At 45.1% G+C, this 19951-nt stretch overlaps 1 long non-coding RNA gene across 2 annotated transcripts in view; it reads right to left on the reverse strand.

Moving 5' to 3' along the window:
* The window catches only part of LOC118213284, a 64477-nt gene that overhangs the window by 15945 nt on the left and 28581 nt on the right, over positions 1-19951 (reverse strand). The window contains exon 3 of one of the 2 annotated variants that reach the window (XR_004762385.1): positions 8232-8802. The exons of the other annotated variant lie outside the window; for it this stretch is intronic. This is a non-coding gene — a long non-coding RNA (uncharacterized LOC118213284). Of the gene's footprint in view, positions 1-8231; positions 8803-19951 lie in introns of those variants that run through there. 2 annotated transcript variants of the gene reach the window in all.

A 19951-nucleotide genomic window follows, 5' to 3' on the forward strand; every position in this document is an offset into this window, starting at 1 on the left:
CACTGCCCTTCCACTCTTCCAGACTCTTTTCTATATGCACTATTTCATTATATACATTACTCAGGGGGGTACTGCTGTGTTGAAATATAAAGAAGGCAAAGAGAAGCATACATACTTATGTATAGTGGACATGTTTTTATGTGTTAAATGTATTTACCTGATCGTTCATTTCCCCAGCATCTCCTGCGCGTTTTAATGATCCTATCCACAGCTCATTAATACGATCTTGTTTTCCTCGACCGCCCAACGGTTGTGACGCACAGGCCAGAGCGCGTTCTCCAAAGCGGAGATTTGCACATTAAACGGCCCTGCTTGTAGGACCGCTCCTCGTGTAATCTCAGCCTCACAGCGTCACGTTTGAGGATCAATTAGCACGCCCGGCAGCCGCCGGAGCTCAGTGACGTATCGCGCTAATTGCGGTCTTAATTAGGGCCATTTTCTCTCTCTCTCTCTCTCCATTCAGGACTGGTTAATTTTGTTAATGCAAATATTTGACACAGCAAACATCTGCACCCCAGCCCTCCTTTTGATTTCTCTCAAAATGAGTACTTAGCATTTCTTTTTAATTGTATTATGGCAGACGAGCAGAGGGAAAGAGGGAGGGAGGGAGGGAGGGAGGGAGGGAGGGAGGGAGAGGGGGAGGGAGAGGGGGTGTAAAGAGAGGAATGAGTTACAACCGCAGGACATTGTCAGATAAAACATTGATCAGGCATGTATTTCTACAGGGTGTCTCTGATATTATCTCTCTCTCACTCACTCTCTTTCTTGCTCTCTCTCCATCTCTCACTCACTCTCTTTCTTGCTATCTCTCTCTTTCTCTCTCCCTCTCACTCTCTCTCTGTATGAACCTGAAAGATCTGCCCTTGATCTCCACAAACAGAGCAGAGCCCACACATTATGTATGCATTAGTTTACCCCTTTTGTGTGGTCTTTGCTGTCTCCCCTCTCTCCGCTCGTCCCTAAAGACAGGCGTCGGCATTGTGCGCTCTGGTAACTGAGGGATAATGGATCAACGTTTAGAAAAGCCTGCCTTTCCCGAGGAATGGCTGTGTAAAAGAGACAGAGTCGGGGGGGGGGGCGCTGGAGCGGGAGCAAAAACATACTCAAACCACAGACGGCATTCGGGCCCAGACCCAGACCCTAATGAATAAAAATGAAGATCTCCTCACATGATGAAGTGACAGGTTCATTTGCAGGCCTGCAATTCTGGCATAGAAGGAGAGAGAGAGAGAGAGAGGGGGGGGAGAGTAGGAGAGAGTGAGAAATAGACAGGGGAAAAGGGAGAGAAAGGGGAAGGGACAGAAGGAGGGAAAAAGAAATATATATATAGAAAGAGGAAGGGAGAGAGAATGAGTTGTTCAGCTGCCTATTTCTGAAAGAAGACTGCCAAAGAATAAAGGTACCCGTCTACAGTGAGAGTAACAAACTGATAATAAAGATACAGACAGTAGAGATAGCAGCAGTTTCTTTTGAAAAAAATCTGTCACTTCCCATAAAGCCCGAGTTTAAATTGGCTCTCACGTCAGGATTCCATCGATTATTTCGACCACTTGCCCCTGTTTTTCAAAATAGACATTCAATATCTTCATTGCCATCTTTAAGGTGATGTACGCTGATTATGCCTTTAAAAATATCGTGCATATCTTCCTCAACCCAACTTAACCTCCATCTCACTCCATGTACTTGCTTTCTGTGAAAATGCAGGCCTTATCTTCACCCAGCATCTATTATTCATTTGTTAACTTACTGTTACCATGAAACGGCACTGTATTTTTAATATCTGTTTTAAAAAGCCATGTTCAGTTTCCACGTAACTCCATCAGACAGCACAACGTCACGCCCCTGTAACTCATGGATAACGACACGTCCACTTTAAGCAGCTAACTGTCCTTTTGTTTTTGACATCAGTGTTGGATAAGCGGCGGTGGGGTTGTGACTGGGGTACCCAAAGGCACGGCTGGTTGGAACGTAATTAGCTGTGGGTTAAATTGTGAGTGTGGAGAGTGTAACACTCCGAGTTTGAGGTGGAAAGAAGCAGAGTTGCATTTCATCTCTGTGAACCCTGTGATCCAGTGTGAAATTCTTTTCCTGGAGGGCTGATGCATATGCAAGTTCTCTTTTTTTTTACATTAGTTACTCCGAATTACCCTGAAGTTACCCCAGATAGCCGTGAACACTCAATCGTAGATAAGACCACAGCAAAATGTTCAATATATTTAATATATGTAATATATTCGGGGGTAGTTTTCAGATATTATTTTTGACATAATACAATGTCTTGGATGACAAAAACATGTTCCAGTGAAAATGTTTTTTTTTTTAAATATGACTTATTTTTCCTGAATGTCCCTTGCAGAGTATGTTCCAGCACAGCAGAACATGAAGTGTTCTTGAGATTAAGAGACGCTTGTCCCCTTCGGGGGACAAAATTAATTGTTGGGTCTTAAGAGCATTTTGAGGATTTAAGCTAAAATGTCAGATCGTGTAAATAATTGGACTAATTAAAAAAGACTAGACATGAACTGCAGAAAGCAATCCAGCCCTCCAGTCTCTAGTGTGACTCTGTCTCTGAATGCAACCTCTCGTGTGTAAAACTATTACCAGCATTGCTGATCCAGGGAGCAACATAATATTAATTTAAGTGTAAAACACACAAAGAGACAGCAGTCTCTGCTTCTACTTAAGGTAGATTTGTCTGAGAAATGTCAGACACACTGATTGTCAATGCTAAGGACTTACGTTGGAGGTTTTGCAGTACGTGTTTTGCATGTGTTGCAAATGCAACCATTTTTTTTAAGTTCATACAGTAATGCCATGTGAGGCAACATCTATTCAAGTCACAAAAATGCAATGGAAATGAATGGTCAGAGTTCTGCAAGCCATTGCAATCTTCACCCTTCAATGATTGTTCATTAGATGTTCAGATACCAGTAAACAGGAACTTTAATCATCAATGTTTGCTACTACAGTGACCAGAAATAAATCTGTGCTCTTTTGTGCACACGTGAATTTGACTTACTCTAATCTGCCACCGTAGGCTGCTGATCTTCTATGGGGAAAACACTACTTTTACCCTACTGTAAGCATATGGCTGTATTTCAGAACACAGAGAGCTGCCAACAGCTGATGAAAGCTAAATATAGCAATGAAGAGGCATCAAATAGCATGAAGTTTTGAGATCAGACAAACCAAATTAGGGAAAAGTAAGACTTTTCCCTTGCTTGACAGTCAAGTGGCAATTCTGGTAAAATTCACGACTGTCATTTTTTGACATTTTCCTCAATTGTTCCTGTTTCTCAATTTATATTCCTATGAACTGAGACAGGAATATAAACTAAGAATATTTGAAATTTTGCTCGTTAAAATAAGTGGATCTCCACACTGACTGTTGATGGTTTTGTAACATGAAAAACTGTAAGTTTTGGTGTCATGTACAAAACATATGTAAATGGAAAGTTAAGAGGGTACTTGCGAGGTCACCAGTAAGAGGTATCTGAAATATTTTGCATCTTCGATCCAACGAGAAACGTGTTCAGCACTCTTGATTTCCGCTGCACAGTCTTAGCCTCACCACAACTCAGTCGCCCTCAGACATCGAAACTATTTCAACCCTAAAATGAATAAATAAGCTATACGCCACGCAGTTCTCAGCGAAGTTCTTATCTCGACTTTCAGTACGCAGAGACGTGCCCCAAAGTTTCTTCAGTTGCGTCTGCTGGCTCCCCTACGGGTGCGGGACAAGTTCATCCGCGAGTCAGCGGGGCGTGTCTGCACCACTTTGAGCCCCCCCAGCGCGATCCCAGGGGGTGGGGGATCGGGGAGGAAGCCCCCCGATCGCACCATCCAATAGCATCAGCTTCCCTCAGTGAAGCTGGAGGGCTTTCCTTTGCAGTGGGGGGGGGGGGGGGGGCGAGGGGGGGGCAGCGATTAAATGAGAGGACTGCGTTCGGCGCGGTGTCAGCCACAGGCCCGCCCATAATGAGCACAGAGATGAACATGTTAGCTCGGGCTAGGGCTATTACGTATGTACATACATTATGCATTTAATAATGTTCCTTGCAAAAGTACACTACATACATAATGAAGGGGTGTGTGGGGGGGGGGGTCGGGGAGAATCTGTTTCTCCAGCTTTGTAGCCTTGAGCCTGTACATCGAAATTCTCGAACATCATTTGCAGCTGCACTGTGAGTGAACCTGCCGCACGTCACGGCCGGACTGCAGAATCGGGCGGCCAGGGCATCAACACGCCAGGTTTTCAGATTAGGGATTCGTGCTGTCCTTCTTCCATCATTTTTTTTTCTCGCATGATTCAATATGAAAATATGAATAGATTTCCATGTTACATTACTGACTTGTTATTGCTGTTGGCAGTACCGTGGTTCTTGTGAAACCCTCCCCTCAGGAGTCGCTAAAAAACACTGCTATATACCCATGCCCAACTTGAACACAGTAAAATGTCCAGTGTTAATTCAACTCTACCAGTGTTAATTTGACTCTAACGGACAACATTTGGTACCAACGGAGACCAAATGTTTTCTGTTAGAGTTGAAATAACACTGTTAGAGTTGAAGTAATACTGTCAGAGTTGAATTAGGCTAACACTGGACATTTTGCTGCGTAGGGTGCTGGAATGGGAAGCGCTTACAGGACCACATAATTCTGCATATGCACACGCACACACGCAGAAGCACGCACACAAACATGCATGCACACACCCACACACCCACACACACACACACACACACACACACACACACACACACACACTCACTCACACTCACACTCGCACACACACATATGCACACACACGCACACATGCACGCACACACTCACTCACACACCCACATACACACATACACACACACACGGACAAGCACACACACACACACTCACACACATACACACACACGCACACGTACACGCACACGCACATGCACACACACACACACACACACAAAATCATTGGAAAAAAGGGTGGGCCATACAGCAAAACCAGGGTTAAGAATGTGCATCCTCAGCATTGCGTTCATCACTCTCAAATGCCAAACAAACAAAAAAAGAGACAAAGCAGCTCAAAGCTGACCAGCTGTGCAGGTTCATGGGCTCGGCAATAACAGGCCTGAATGTGAGAGCATCACAGTCTGCCAGCATGGGAGGGAAAAAAGAGAAAAAGCATGAGGGCAAATAGGGAAAGGAAAAGCAGAAACAGAGGGGTAAATAACGACGGCAGGAAGTGAGAGAGCCCTGCACCCCCGCAGTCCGCTCCCCTGTTTCACCCTCCTTTCGTCTCCCCGCTCCAGGTTTATGATTAGCGGGCTCTGCGCTGAGCGCTATGGCGTCCCGTCTCTGACCCTCCTCCCGCTCCGCTCTGTCTGTCTCCTCACCAGGCCCCAGCGATCACAGCCTCTCGGCCGCTCAGCTCCAGCCGTGCACATCGGCCGTGTTCTCACGGGCGCGTGACGGCTCTGTCAGCCTGCTCGCCTATCGTCCCACTACAACAGCACACAGAACACCCTGCTCTCACAGTCAGCTTCCAGCATTCGTCTATTATTATATTTAATTGACTATTTTGTATTGTTTTATTAATTCTTTTTCATATAATATTATTATTCCACCAGTTAGTTTTCCACTGTTGAAATAGACTTGTGTTGCAACTTATCTGACCGGCAATAGGATCAGTCAAAATTAAAAACAAATAATAAAAAATGTTTAGAGGGTTGGGCTAGCCTCAGTCCAGACAGCATCAAGGCACGTCTCCTTGCTCTCCTGATCAGAAATGTTCCCCTGTTCCACTCCACCCCTCAGCACACCTTCACCAACTTCCCCAACAGCTGCCAGTTTCAAATAGAAAAACAGTAATAGAAAAAATCTTACAGTGCAGCTCAGGAGCAGAAAAGGGATAGACTACAGTACCAACAGTGTGTGCAACCACCCAGTAGGCAGTACTCCGATTTGAAAAGATGAAAACATTAGTTTAAAAAAAAAAACAGAATGGGTTTGAAAGTACGAAGCGGGTGGTGAGAACCTCGGGCTTACGAGCCTTTGCTCTCGACGTGTCGGAAACGCGGCGCGATCGGCAGGAAATCAGAGGCGCCGCTGAGCGCGCAGCTCACGCAGCACACGCAGCCCACGCAGCCCACGCAGCCCACGCAGCCCACGCAGCACACGCAGCCCACGCAGCCCACGCAGCTCACGCAGCCCACGCAGCACACGCAGCCCACGCAGCACACGCAGCTCACGCAGCCCACGCAGCTCACGCAGCTCACGCAGCACACGCAGCTCACGCAGCTCACGCAGCACACGCAGCTCACGCAGCACGCCCAGCACGCGCAGCTCGCGCAGCCCACGCAGCCCACGCAGCCCACGCAGCTCACGCAGCCCACGCAGCTCACGCAGCCCACGCAGCACACGCAGCCCACGCAGCCCACGCAGCTCACGCAGCTCACGCAGCCCACGCAGCTCACGCAGCCCACGCAGCACACGCAGCCCACGCAGCCCACGCAGCCCACGCAGCTCACGCAGCCCACGCAGCTCACGCAGCCCACGCAGCACACGCAGCACACGCAGCACACGCAGCACACGCAGCACACGCAGCACACGCAGCTCACGCAGCTCACGCAGCCCACGCAGCTCATGCAGCCCACGCAGCTCATGCCACACATGCAGCTCATGGAGCTCTCTCTCTCTCTGAAACACAGCATCAGTCAGTAACGTGCACTAATCCCTAAACGCGGGCATGCTGGCAGACACGCAGAGCAGATTGCGCAGACAGACCGGAACAACTGCGCACAGTGGAGAGGGCTGCTGAGAGGGGCGCGCGTTAGCACAGGCCCGCTCCTGCGCTGCAGCGGCCTGAACGCGCGCTGAGATGAACGTGCACCGAGGGCCAGGAGGGAGAAACGCCGCAGAGATGGAGACATCCTCTCTGATTCGCTCAGATAATCAATCAATCGATCGACAGACTAATGCTATAACAGGGGCTTTTCTACAGCAGTCTAGCACAAGGGTGCATTGGGATTAAATCTGAATCCAGATGGGCGGTCTGTGGGAAATATAGATGTGGATAATATGGATGTTTATTTAATTATATTTATACACAATTAGTAATTTTATATATACAGCAGAACCTTTCATTCAAAACATTAAAATGGAAGTAGTCCCTTTTGGCATTTTTGATAAGAGAAGCATGAGGGTGCATGGACAGGGAATGGAGGCAACGCATACACTCCCTTCTTCAGATGTAATATTCAAGCATATTTCATAGTTTAAAAGTACACTAACGGTTACTGACAGATCGTTTCATTGAATGCTTCTCAGTTCACATTCTATGGGGGCCGGGATGTAAGTTGCTGTGCGAATCAGCCGCACAAACAAATTGCGTTTGCTGATGGTTGAATGGCGCGCGCTCTTTAAAGAGTAAGCCGCCGAGATACGCCAGTTAATGGCTTTCGCAGATAAGACGCCCTGGCGCTGACCCACTTCTGGAGCCGGTACCGCCGGCGGCCCCCCGGACCTGATGGGCGGTCCCGCAGCGGACCGACCGCGGCTGCGTATCTCCGCCGCCCTCTCAACATCCTCCAATTTCCCCGTCACCCGGCGAGAGGGACGAGTGAGAGGAGACGTCGGGGCTCGATCGCCCACCAGCAAAAAAAAATGCCAATTAACACACTTAATGAGACTTCTGCTCTCCGTGCCACAGGCTGCAGCGATGGGAGGGGTCTCTCTCTCTCTCTCTCTCTCTCTCTCTCTCTCTCTCTCTCTCTCTCCTCTCTCTCTCTCTCTCTCTCTCTCTATCTATCTATCTCTCTCTCTCTCTCTCTCTCTCTCTCTCTCTCACACTATCTCTCTCAGTCTCTCTCAGTCTCTCTCTCTCTCTCTCTCTCTCTCTCTCTGCTGTGAGCTGGTGAATGCAGAGTAATTTCAGGAGTCAGTGCTCCTGCAGTGAACCTACAACAACCAAAACAAAGAAGTCAGACCAAGTACGTGACTGTTTCGTGTTGCCTGTGACTGTTAATATAAATGTGAATGATAATTCTTAATTATGTCCAGTTACTGTTCTTTGTTTAGTGCTTAGAGTTCCTTGTTTTATTACCGCTCTATAATAACAATAAAAATTACAACAACAACAACAACAACAACAGCAATAATAATAATAATAATATTGTTATTATTATTATTATTATTATTATTATTATTAGTAGTAGTAGTAGTAGTAGTAGTAGTAGTATGCACAGTAATACAAAATGCTAATACGTAGAGTACAGACAGACAATAATGCAACACAATACACTTATTATTTGTTGTGATAACCAGTAAAATGCATAGCCTAGAAGGTTAGAGAACATTGATCATAATATTGGTGAAATGCATTTTTGGTTACAAAAAGCTCACAAGGGTCTATGGGGACTATGGATACTGGATTGGAACAATCACCTGACTAAGCATACATTTAGTGGCTACCCCCATGAAAAACAACCGGCTTCCTAACACATGGAGAGAAACAAAGGTAAACACAGACAGAATGTTAAACAAAATCTTCCAGTATCCGCCTGGTACACTCCACACAGACGGATTCAATCAATTCTGCACAGTTTGCAATTTACACACAAAACAACAATGGGTTGAAATCTACCCAAAAAAAGAGGAAACATTGGCTTCAAGGTTCCTTTGTGCAAAGGCCAAGAATAAGGGGAATTCATCAGTCAGCAGGGCGCAAGAGAGCAGACAGACGTGCATTTTCTCAGTAAGAATGCAATCAATAGTGGGGCTGCAGAACAACTTGGGCAGACGTGCAGGGGTCTCCTGATGCACATAAGGAGACAGGAAGGAAGTGGTCAAGTCAGCTGATAGCATGTCTGTGGTCACATCAGGCAGTCTTAGAGAGCCTTTTCAGATACGGCATCACAGCTTGGTTTGGTAACCTCTAAAGTCCAAACTGGTCCGATTGATGCAGACTGCACGGAAGATTATAGGTGTAAGACAGCATCCATCTTTGCAGTCTACTTACGAACAGGCTACCCTAAGGCAAGCCAATAGGATAGTTACTGACCCATCCCATGTTCTACACTCTGAGTATCAGCTACTGTCCTCTGGGAGGAGGCTCAGAGTCCCTTGTTGCAGATGAAATAGATTTATCCCTGTGTCAATAAAACTTTTAAATAGCGGCAGATAAGAAAAGGACAAGGCCAGGATGGACACTGGATGATCTTTGTTTTTATGTATTTATGTAATTATTTATTATTATTATTATTATTATTATTATTATTATTATTAATGGGATTTGTGCAGATCTTTGCTTTTATTGTTGATGTGTTTGTTTTCCTGTTTGTCTATAGGTGCCTTTAGGTACCTTGCTGTATGTTTTTATTCACTAGCATCTTTGAATGTTTGTCTTTTATGGCTGCAGTATGGGTGAAAGCCCAAGCCAAATTTTCCACTTTGCGGGACAATGAAGTTAATCTTGAATCTTGAATCAGACAAGCCAACAGAAGGCACAGGCAGTTGTTTTTGTTTTTCACTAAAAATCAATTTCATCTGAAAGTGGTCCTTATTTACACGGCGTACTTCGCTGCTGTGAACTACCATTCAGTTGAGGATGCAAGATCAAGAAACGTCTGTTAGATTTTGAGGCGGATTTCAGCAGCGTGGCTGCGTTTGTCTCGGATGACGCAAGCAACATGACATATCAGGAAGCCCTCAAAGGCGTGCAGTGCACACGTTTTCAAAATGGCATCCGGCCAAGCAATCTCCACAAAGCCGACAAGCTTGCGGCAGTCGCTCAAAAGGTCTTCAAGCGTTATCCAAGTCGTGTTGCAGTGCTTTCAGGGAATGCGAGGTTCAGGCCTACTAATGAGCCTCACACCAGCACCACGCAGAACCAAACCGGACGGCCGGTTTTCTGCTGAGTCATACCGTTCCTAGCACCTCGGTTTTTTATTCCACATGAAGGTAATTTGAAACGGTCACCTCACCAAACACCTCCGCACAGCTCAGGGAGTTACGTGACAAGGGTTTAGGGGCACAGCTCACGTTATTCAAAGAACACATCAAAAACCTCGTCAAAAGGATCCTCTGGTTTGAGAGTTGAGAAATCAGAATACATGAAACATGCAGTAAGACTGAAAAACTGAAAACTTAACTGGCTCAGAAACGTAGTGTATTCAAAAGAGGAAATAGCCAATGGTTCAAAACATTCAGAGCAGTTGTGGAGAAACTGGCATTACAACTCCAATGCATTTCTATCACCCAGTTTTCTCGAGGCTGGTAGAATCTAACCCCAAGCAAATATGCACACTTGAATTGACAAAATTCTGAAATTGTCAAAAATAGAACTGCAATTACATTGCTATCAATGGAGTTCTAGGACAGGTGAGAGATTTTTTTTCCAGATATTTCTCAGAAAACAAAACAGTACTTTGTCTGTTCCAATAAATTCCATCTATGCCGAAACAGTTACACAGGATATTGACAAAGGATATTGTTAAAACGTTAACCATGATTCAATCCATTTACAAAGTTTAAACCGCAGAGATTTCATTTCAGTTGATCTGTTTTAGCCAATTTTATTTTTTATTTACCCATCCTGCTGTCAACCATTTCATTATTATGATTAGCTAACCATTTATCATTTATTTGCAGGTGATATGAGTGCACTTATGTGTGTAGGTTAATTCCCACAGATAAAAAAAAAACTGTGATATAGCATGATTATAAAACTATGCTACTACCACATACCCTGTGGTTCTAATAACAACACTGAATGGAATATGTGACAGCATAAGAACACTGTTGTCATTCAGTTAAGTGGCAATTGACTTATCGACATGGATGTCTGGGGGGGTGTAATGTGATAATTGTCTAAAACGTGATCAAAGAAGACTCTACTGACCTTGTGCTGAGGGATGACTGACCTACAGGGGAGAACATCTCTTTTGGAAATTTCCACATTGACCCTTATTTATTTTATAGAAGAAAGGTAAAATCCTGTAACATAAATTTTAATCCTTGGCCTGGATAAGATTTTCATCCTAAAGACATGTCATAAATGTCATATAAACATACAGTATTTAGGCATTACCCACAAGCATCATGGTAATGTAACAAGAGGAACCAGCAAAATAGCCAAATATCTCCCTTAAACGACTTTAAGCACGTACTGTGTGTTACTGTGTTTTGAATCCACCAGCCAGTGTGATAACACGAGCCAAGAGGCAAAGAGCAGCCATGTCCTGTGGTCTCGAATATTTCCTCCCTGAAAGATCCAGGTAGATCTTGGAACCAGGAAACTAATTAAGCTGTTGAAAATAACTGTGCAGGTACCTGTGTGGAATAAGGAGGAACTGGCCTGATGAGTTGCTCGTGGCCCTAGGCCAACAGTGGAAAAAATTCTCTCTGAACCAAGGAATTTTAATTGAACAAAAATGTGAACCTTTACATAGATCCTCTGCATTTGCCCTTTTAGAATGTAGAGAGGATAAGGCTCCTCAGGAATATGTATTTCTCATTTAAAGGTGGATCCAGGAGCGTGGAGCTGTTGGATGACTATAGGCGACAGAAAATTGGGGCCTCATCAGACAATCTGTCAGTCACTGACTCACACAAACCAATCAAAAGCCTTTGTGATTTCCATAGTAACCTTGAGCCATTCATAACACTTCCTTTTTTCTATTTCACCCATTTTTGGGGCACACAAAGCCCGCGATTTTCAGCCACGTTGGGCACTTTCTCATCAGGTCAATAGGCAGCAGAGTGCATTAATTCAGAGTGCAGGCCTCAGTCGGGTTTTTATTATACGAGCATATTGATGTATGAACACCTGTGTGCGGGGAACATGCATGGATCAATCCATCTTGATTCTACACCAGTCTGAGAAATATGTATTTCATTGACCATGTTCGGCACTCAGAAACACAGATGCTCGGAGCAGAAAACCATTATGGCAGAGAATACTCCAATAGCTTCTGCACCACATAATTGAGACATATTTGAAATTTTTCCAATGCAACAGTGAGAGATAAGCCTCCTTTTGTACTCTGCACAATTGAAAGCTGAGCATCACTTATCAGAGAAATTTGAGTGGCATCCAATTCAAATATGACAATGCAATTCTCCATCAACTGAGTGTCTCCATAAAGACAGGCTATTAAAGAATTTCTGCTTATAAATTCACTCTGAATATAGAATTATTTGACTATTCTCAGACGTTAAGTCCCAGTATTAGCTGTTGTGTTTAGTAGCGTTTGTAAACATTTTTCAGCTACAGTTGTCAAAAAAGGTTAAATAAAATAGTGAAAGATTATAGGGACACAAGGATCAAGAGCTATCGGTGTGATCCACGGTGCAAAACCTAGAGAATCAGTTGGGTTATTTTCTCTTCAGTAAATATGACTTGGGTCTGCTTGAGACAACCATATCTCATGATTACTGTGTGAATTTCTGAACAAAATAGACCAAATAAACTGAGTAAAATAAAAGTAGAAATTCCCTTACTGCTCAATACATACGTGCATATACGTGTGGACACGTACTGTACATGTATCTGGACACTGCATCTGCAGAATTATAAGAGCACATTCACACATTTACCAGAGGATTCAAAACGATTACTGAAAAAAGACTAAGAGTCATGCATCAGGCTTTTCAACAGATGAGAAATCTACTATAATAGAGCAAATATTGTTAATGGAGTATTGGTATTGGCGCATTTTTAAATGGAAATGTGTGTTGTTGTGTAGACACTGTCCCTTCAAGTTATTAATCGGCACAATGCCCAGCGTGCGATGTGATGGTCTGGACTTGAATCACAACGGCGCCAGTGCTGACTGCGCCTAGGACAACCTGGCAGGAAATGACACGGTGCCCTATAACGTGCCCCAGCAATGACCCGTGAGGTACACCGGCCGCACCTGAAAAGGTACTGCACCCTGTAACTGCACATCAACCATGACCTGCAAGGTACACCAGCCTCACAATCAGGTCAGGGTCCAGCTTAAGTCCTGGCAACCAGACAAGCTTGGCTACATCTACAGCGCAACAGGGAGGAAATCTCTACTGGAATCCGTCCATTTCTTTGCTCACATAACACACCTGGCACTGTATTAGTCTCATGAGCGACAGGCTCCCTCTCATTGGCCATACTTTCACAAGAGGACTTTTTCTGGAAGACTGAATTGTTTTTAGGGGAAGCGATGTTGCTCGTGTTTTCCAGCTTCTTTGCGATCGCTGGTACATTTGTTCACATCTGTTTTCCCCGTCCATTACAACATTGGTCCTTTTGAGTTATATGGGTATAAGAATCTTTCTCAAATTCACCCAATGAGGAGAGCTAGGACACATAAAGCTCTGCACTGCTAGGTGCATGTTCATGTTCAAATAATCCTGATAGCCAGCGGAGAATTAAAGAGTGAAAAAAAACATCTAACCGTGTAAGACCTCATCTATTGTCAGTATTTCTGTACTGTGGGGCGTGTCTATTAATTCAGCTCAGAAGGCAATCAGACTGTTGGACAGGAAGTGAGATAAGCAGGAGGCCACAGCGCTGCATTAATTGAGTTTAAGTTGTGCTCAGCCTTCAGAGGGTCCTCCCGCTGAGAGAGCGAGCCAGAACAGCCGAAATGACGAGAACGCCCCGCCGGGTCCCAAACCGACCCCCCGGCAGCAGGCGACCCGCTAACCCCGCCCGCACCCAGCCCTTTCTCCTCATAACGTGGAATTCCACCAATCAACACTTCACTGAGAAATGCGTAACATCACAGCCAAGCCTGAAAATGTTGATCGAGAAGGGTTTTGTGAAAATAGTGTTATTGCCATCGCTCTCGGACTCATTTGCTAGCCTGGAGTTTTTGTTAATGCCATTTTCAGTTTCAGTGTATGTTTTTGATTGGACCGCACAGTTTTTGTGAGCAAGGAAGCTATTTTAGGTACTTACAAAACTAGCTGTTTGGTTTGCAATGGCCGGCATAGAGGCACACATAGTTGATGGTTTAAAGCAGGAAAACACGTTAAAAAAAAGTAATTCCATAGAAGCTTGTGCAATGATATTATGCATGCAGAGGTTGTATAGGTGTGTATTACTTTTTAAATATGTTTAATCATATTTTTAGTTGGAACTCACTCCTATGGTACATGCATCTTGAGACCACTGAGCTTAAGGAAAGACGTACTGACACAATACAAAAGCATGTTTTTGTTTGTAATTGTGAATAAACACTATAAAATTAATGTGCTTTTTTATATACAGCCTCTGGATAAATGATGCCGCTACACAAACTGCTTTGAAGTTTCTTGAAGAGGTTTCATTTCTTTCATGTTATTTTTTGCTTTAAACAACAAAACCACAAACACCCCGATACCAGCCATCATAAAGCTGGCAGGTCATGACAAACTTCTGTAAATATCTAAAACATCCTTTGATATCATCGCTTAAACAGTCATGATATCAAAAACCCCAGAATGCGAACTATCCTGTTAAAATAACTGAACAAGCACGGAACTGTCCAGACCCACGGCGCGACTCACTTCCGCAGACACATTTTAGCTGGCACCACCTGCGCATGCGTCCCACAAAACGTCCCTCAAAGGTCGTCCGTGAGTGAGTGACTGAGTGAGTGACCACAATTTCCCATGCATAGCCCAAGGCGCCAGTTCCTGCGCACCATGGGAAAAAGTAGCTACATAAAGGGTACATTTTTTTACTCCAGGTATAAAAACTAGCGATAAAGAAGAAAACAGTAATGATGAGATTCAAAACCAGTCTACAAGGACAGTGAATATGACCACAGATTTGTTTTTCTATCCCTCTGATTGAATTTTAATTCACGTAATCCAAGTGGAGGGTTTCTGGCCTGTTCTGGTAATGGCCGTGTGTTATTAATGACTGCTGTCCCAGAGGACCCCAGAGAAAGCAATAGCTTCTCTTGTCTTTGCAACTGCCAGACGCATCGATTTTTAAACGCAAGACACATAGCATGTTCCACCCAAACTGTATCCTCACGTGGACTTCAGCAAAGCAATAGAAACTAAAATGATTGAGCCTCTTTTCCTGCCACAACCACTACCCCAGTAAATCACCCCCAAGCATCGCTATAGCATTGAAACAATATGATGACGTTGTTACAGAGTTATTTAAATGGTGCATGGTAGCTAGAACATTGCCTTTAAGAACCTAAAGCCAACATTTGTCTATCATCCTTCACTAATAAAATTCAGGCAAAAGAATTTTGCATTGACCAAGTGATTCAGTCCTTTTTCTTCACCATTTGAGTGGAAAAATCCAGGAATGAGGAGATGACAGTGAGAGAAAAAAGCAGGGTGTGTGTGTGTGTGTGTGTGTGTGTGTGTGTGTGTGCATCACAAGGTGGCTCAAAGCCGATTCTGAAAAAGACATCAGCGCCTCAGAAGACGCTCACTGTGACAGAAATGAAAGCAGATTCCTGGGCTGGAGTTCACCAAGCAGCAGCCCTGCCTCCCACTGATATTCCAAAACTGACACAAACCCCAAGGCTTTTGACACACTTTTGAAAACACCACACCCCCGTGTTCTCTGCCACAAGCCTCCTGAGCAGCTCCTAACCGTCTGCAACAGGGGTAGGGGGTGGTGGGCGAACTGATTTTTTTCTTTTTTTTACTAAAGACTTAATTTTTAATGAAATTCAACTGCATTTGTACCCCCGAAAATCATTTCTGGGTGTGAGGAAAAGGGAGAAGGCTGATGTCTTGCCGAGAGGGTGGGGTGGGTGGAGGCGGGGGGGAGGAGGGTGAGGGGAGCGGGGGGCAACAGGCCAGGGGCTGCCAAAGGGGTTCCACAGCATGGGGTGGGGGTGGGGGTGGGAGGGTAGCTGGGAGGGGGGCAGTGGAACAAATGCTTCAAAACACAGGGAGAGAAAGTGCAGACAGGAGAGCAGAGAGAGAGGGACAGAGAGGGAGAGCAGAGAGAGAGAGGGGGAGTGCAGAAAGAGAGCGATAGAGAGATAGAGGGAGAGAGAGAGAGAGAGAGAGAGGGGAGGGAGAGAGAGGTAGAGAGAGAGAGGGGGGAGGGAGAGAGAGGGAGAGAGGGAGAGAGGGGGAGCAGAGAGAGAGGGGGAGTGCAGAAAGAGAGAGATAGAGAGATAGAGGGAGAGAGAGAGAGAGAGGGGAGGGAGAGAGAGGTAGAGAGAGAGAGGGGGGGAGGGAGAGAGAGGGAGAGAGAGAGAGGGGGAGCAGAGAGAGAGAGGGGAGTGCAGAAAGAGAGAGATAGAGGGAGAGAGAGAGAGAGGGGGGAGGGAGAGAGAGAGAGTGGGGAGGGAGAGAGAGGGAGAGAGAGAGAGAAAGAGAGAGCGAGGGAGAGGGGAGAGGGAGAGGGAGAGAGAGAGTGGGGAGGGAGGGAGAGAGAGGGAGAGAGAGAGGGGAGATATCCACGGCAGAGCTGCTGTATATTTATCACAGCTGTCAAGTGCTGCTTTTCTCCCGGCCCTCCTGAGGAGCTCAGCGAGAGGAGCTGGAGAGAGCGGGAGAGCGGGAGCGCGCTCAGTCTTTCCGGTCACGTCCGGGGGACCGGCGCAGGTATATTTCGGCTGGGTCAATGTCAAAGCGACGGCGAGCCGAAACAAGACGCTCCGAGCGAGCGATCAATTTGTGCTCGGGCGGCCGGGAGGAGCGGGGGGAAGGGGAGAGGGGCTTCGGTGTAATGCTTAATTAGCCGCCCGCGCACGCTCCCCCTCATTAATGCGCCGCGAAGCGGCGGCTAACGACCCCTAGCCCTCTGACATCACGGAAGGGCCGGAACATGTCTAACTATCAAAAGTGCAAAGACTTCTGGGAGACGAGTGTGATCTGGGATGGCAAACGGTTCTCACCGGTGCGGTAAAAGCCCTTTCCTCTCAGCACTGCAATGCAGATTCAGAGCAGGATCCTTCTCTAATATGAGCCGCGTGTCTTTGTATGCTTATAAGTCAATGATACGTCAGAAACAATTTCATGACCATTACGTTCTCTCTGTCTCTCTCTCTCTCTCTCTCGGTCTGTCTCTCTCTCTCTCTCTCGTATTGCATCTTGACAGAGCCATAGGGTAATGATACAGCTGCCATGGTGAAACGTGCAGGCCTGTATCCTGTCAAAAACTGAAATCATGGAGGAATAAGCTGTCATTAGCAGACTCTCTCTCTCTGCACCAGAGCTGTCATACTGTATGGGCTCTCTTCCAGGGCCGGTGTGGTGGTGGGGGGGGGGGGCGAAGGGGGTCTGTGGGAAGCGGGGGGTAGCTGGGGGGAAGGTAAGGGCCTATCAGCTGTCAGCCCTTCAGTACACATTACCCTTAATGAGAGAACATCTCTCATTCAGGAATTCACATGGACGGTGGAACCAGAAAAGCCTCCACAGCACCTATGCCAGTGTGCATTCTCTCCTGCTGAGACAGAGCACCATCTTTATTAGGAGGCATAATACTATGTGTACTATGCGCATACACAGTACTATGTGTATGCGTGTGTGTGTGTGTGTGTGTGTGTGTGTGTGTGCCCGTATAAATATACATTTTGAGTCCAATTTGGTCCACATGCATTATATTATACTACTCTTGATTTCAGACAGCAACATTTTGCTGCATATGTGTGCAAGCGTGCGTGTTGGGGGGGGGGGTAGGACACAGGTAGTCAGAATTTGTGTGCCATGTTTCTCTGAGCCTTCGCTCAGTGAAGCTAGCATCTTGTCAGTTTGCTGCCAGTGGGTGTCTAGGGCTCTGACTGGTATCAGAATGAACTCCTGGCTGCCTGCAAGCTGCCTGCAAGCCAGAAGCAGGAAGGGGATCCCTTTAGACATTAGAGGTGCTGAATAAAGCACAGGCTTCAAAGAGACTTTACTGGAATTTCACAGGCTGTTTTTGGATAGAAACTGTGCTGCTCCCCTGCGATTCAGCAGTTTTTGCTCTGAATATGTAATCCCCCCCCCCCCCTTGTCTCCTGCCTACATTCGCCTGCCCTGCTGATGGCTTTTTTAGGGAGGGATTTGGGCTGCTGCTGCTAAACTGTTCTCAATGACAGACTTAAAAAGGAAGCACATTTAGAAACATAAATAAATCAGCAGTGTGCTGTTTGGGGCAGCGAGAGAGAGAGAGATTGCCAGAGTACTTTGATTTCCAGAAGAAAAAAAGCGTTATTGCGTAAGGATGTCTTTTTAAACACTGTGTTATTGCGTAAGGATATATCGTGCCAAGAAAGCCACATCGTAAAAACTCACGTTAAGCGTCCAGTGTTTTTTTGTTTGATAGGCTGCACACTGATTTCACTGTAGATACCTCATACAGGGAGCTGCAAACTCCCAGCCTTATGCTTAGCGTTTTTTCCTCTTGCATCATTGCACATGCAATCAATACAAACTGAATGCATACTGCACAGAAATATTACTTGAGATCAAATGTATAAACCTTTACACATTTCTTAACACATACAGTACCTAGTGTCCAAGAATGTTAAACTGATGACAATAGCAATTTGTTGAACATTCGTTCACAATTTCACTGTGAATTACTGAATTTCAGCTGGATCCTATGAATACAGCACGCATGCTTGTAATGGAAATGGAAGACACACAAGAAATATAAACTTAGTGTCATCACACACTTGAACCCAATGCAGCTCCAGAAGAGAGTAATATTTGTGGAAACACAAATGTTGTGGTTTTTTCGTTTTTGTTTTAAGCAACATTTTCTGTGCTATTATATTATGTCTATATGTCTGTAAAAATTCCAATTCAGTGAGACTAAATTCAGGTAGCAAGGCTTTTACAGGCATTTGTTTTACACTCTTCATGGGAGTCATCTTTAATTTAACCGCCAGCTTCTTAGAGCAAACGTGCGCTGTCCATAAACGTCCGGGCGGCTTCTTCCGCAAATCTCCATAAACTTAATCCCAGCGGACGAATGCGAAACGCTTTCTCCCTCTACCATAAACCCGCCTAATCCAAACCGCACCAGCGGTCATTAGTTCAGTCCTCTGCAGGTGGACTAGCCCGCTACTCGCAGAGCAGAATCCCTCAAAAAATAATCCCCCCCCCCCCCCCCCCCCCCCCCCCCCGGTTCACAAAAAAGATTCTTTACGCCATACGGTGCGCCTTATGAGAACTGGAGAACACGGAAACAAAGGTTCCAAATGTCTTTTTTATAAGACCTGGAATGCGCGTTTGAAATGCCATTTTCCTGCTGTCATGCTCTGACTGAATCTGCCTCAGTAAAAACCCCATGCTGAGATTTTGTTACACGTAACGTTTACGTTCAGGTGTCACATCTCTCTTTTCAGAATCCCCACGTGTCAAGTTTTGTGTTTTGCACTGATGACTGCAAAAGGTACAACTCACATAATACAAAACATAGTGCTTTGACATCGATTAGAGATGAGTTTATATTTTTTTCCTTTCAATTACAAGATTCATTATTTGATGGGACAGAACTTGTGCTTCCAGATGTGAAGTTTATGATCAAAATTGTCAAAAGGAGAAGCATCCCCAGCTTTTGTAATATCTTCATAGTTCACACCATTCCTGAAATTAAATTCATATTGAGAAAAAAAAAACGTACACAATAAAACAATCCAGGTGACATTTCAAGAACTGTTAAAAATCTATAAAACAAATTATCACAGATGAATGTGTAACAGGTTCACTCCTGTACTCTAAATCCTCAACTTCCTCATTATCATCAAGGGATGTTTATTAGTGTGTATTAAATGAACTTAATTCAATAAGATAAATATTTTATTCATACCACACATACACAGTAATGCCATTCATTCTACCTGCTGTCTGTTTTCCCCTACTGCTCCAACTTTAGGGACGCACATAAACCAACCATAAAAAGGCCAGTCTAAGACCAGCCCTCACCCCCACTGAAAAACATCTTTAACCAAAAAAAAAATAATAATAATAATAAGAATCGGAATGGCATCTTTATTGATGTACTATATTTCAGCACCCAATAATACAT

Source organism: Anguilla anguilla, chromosome 14 (assembly GCF_013347855.1).
Source record: "Anguilla anguilla isolate fAngAng1 chromosome 14, fAngAng1.pri, whole genome shotgun sequence".
NCBI classification, from domain to species: Eukaryota; Metazoa; Chordata; class Actinopteri; order Anguilliformes; family Anguillidae; genus Anguilla; species Anguilla anguilla.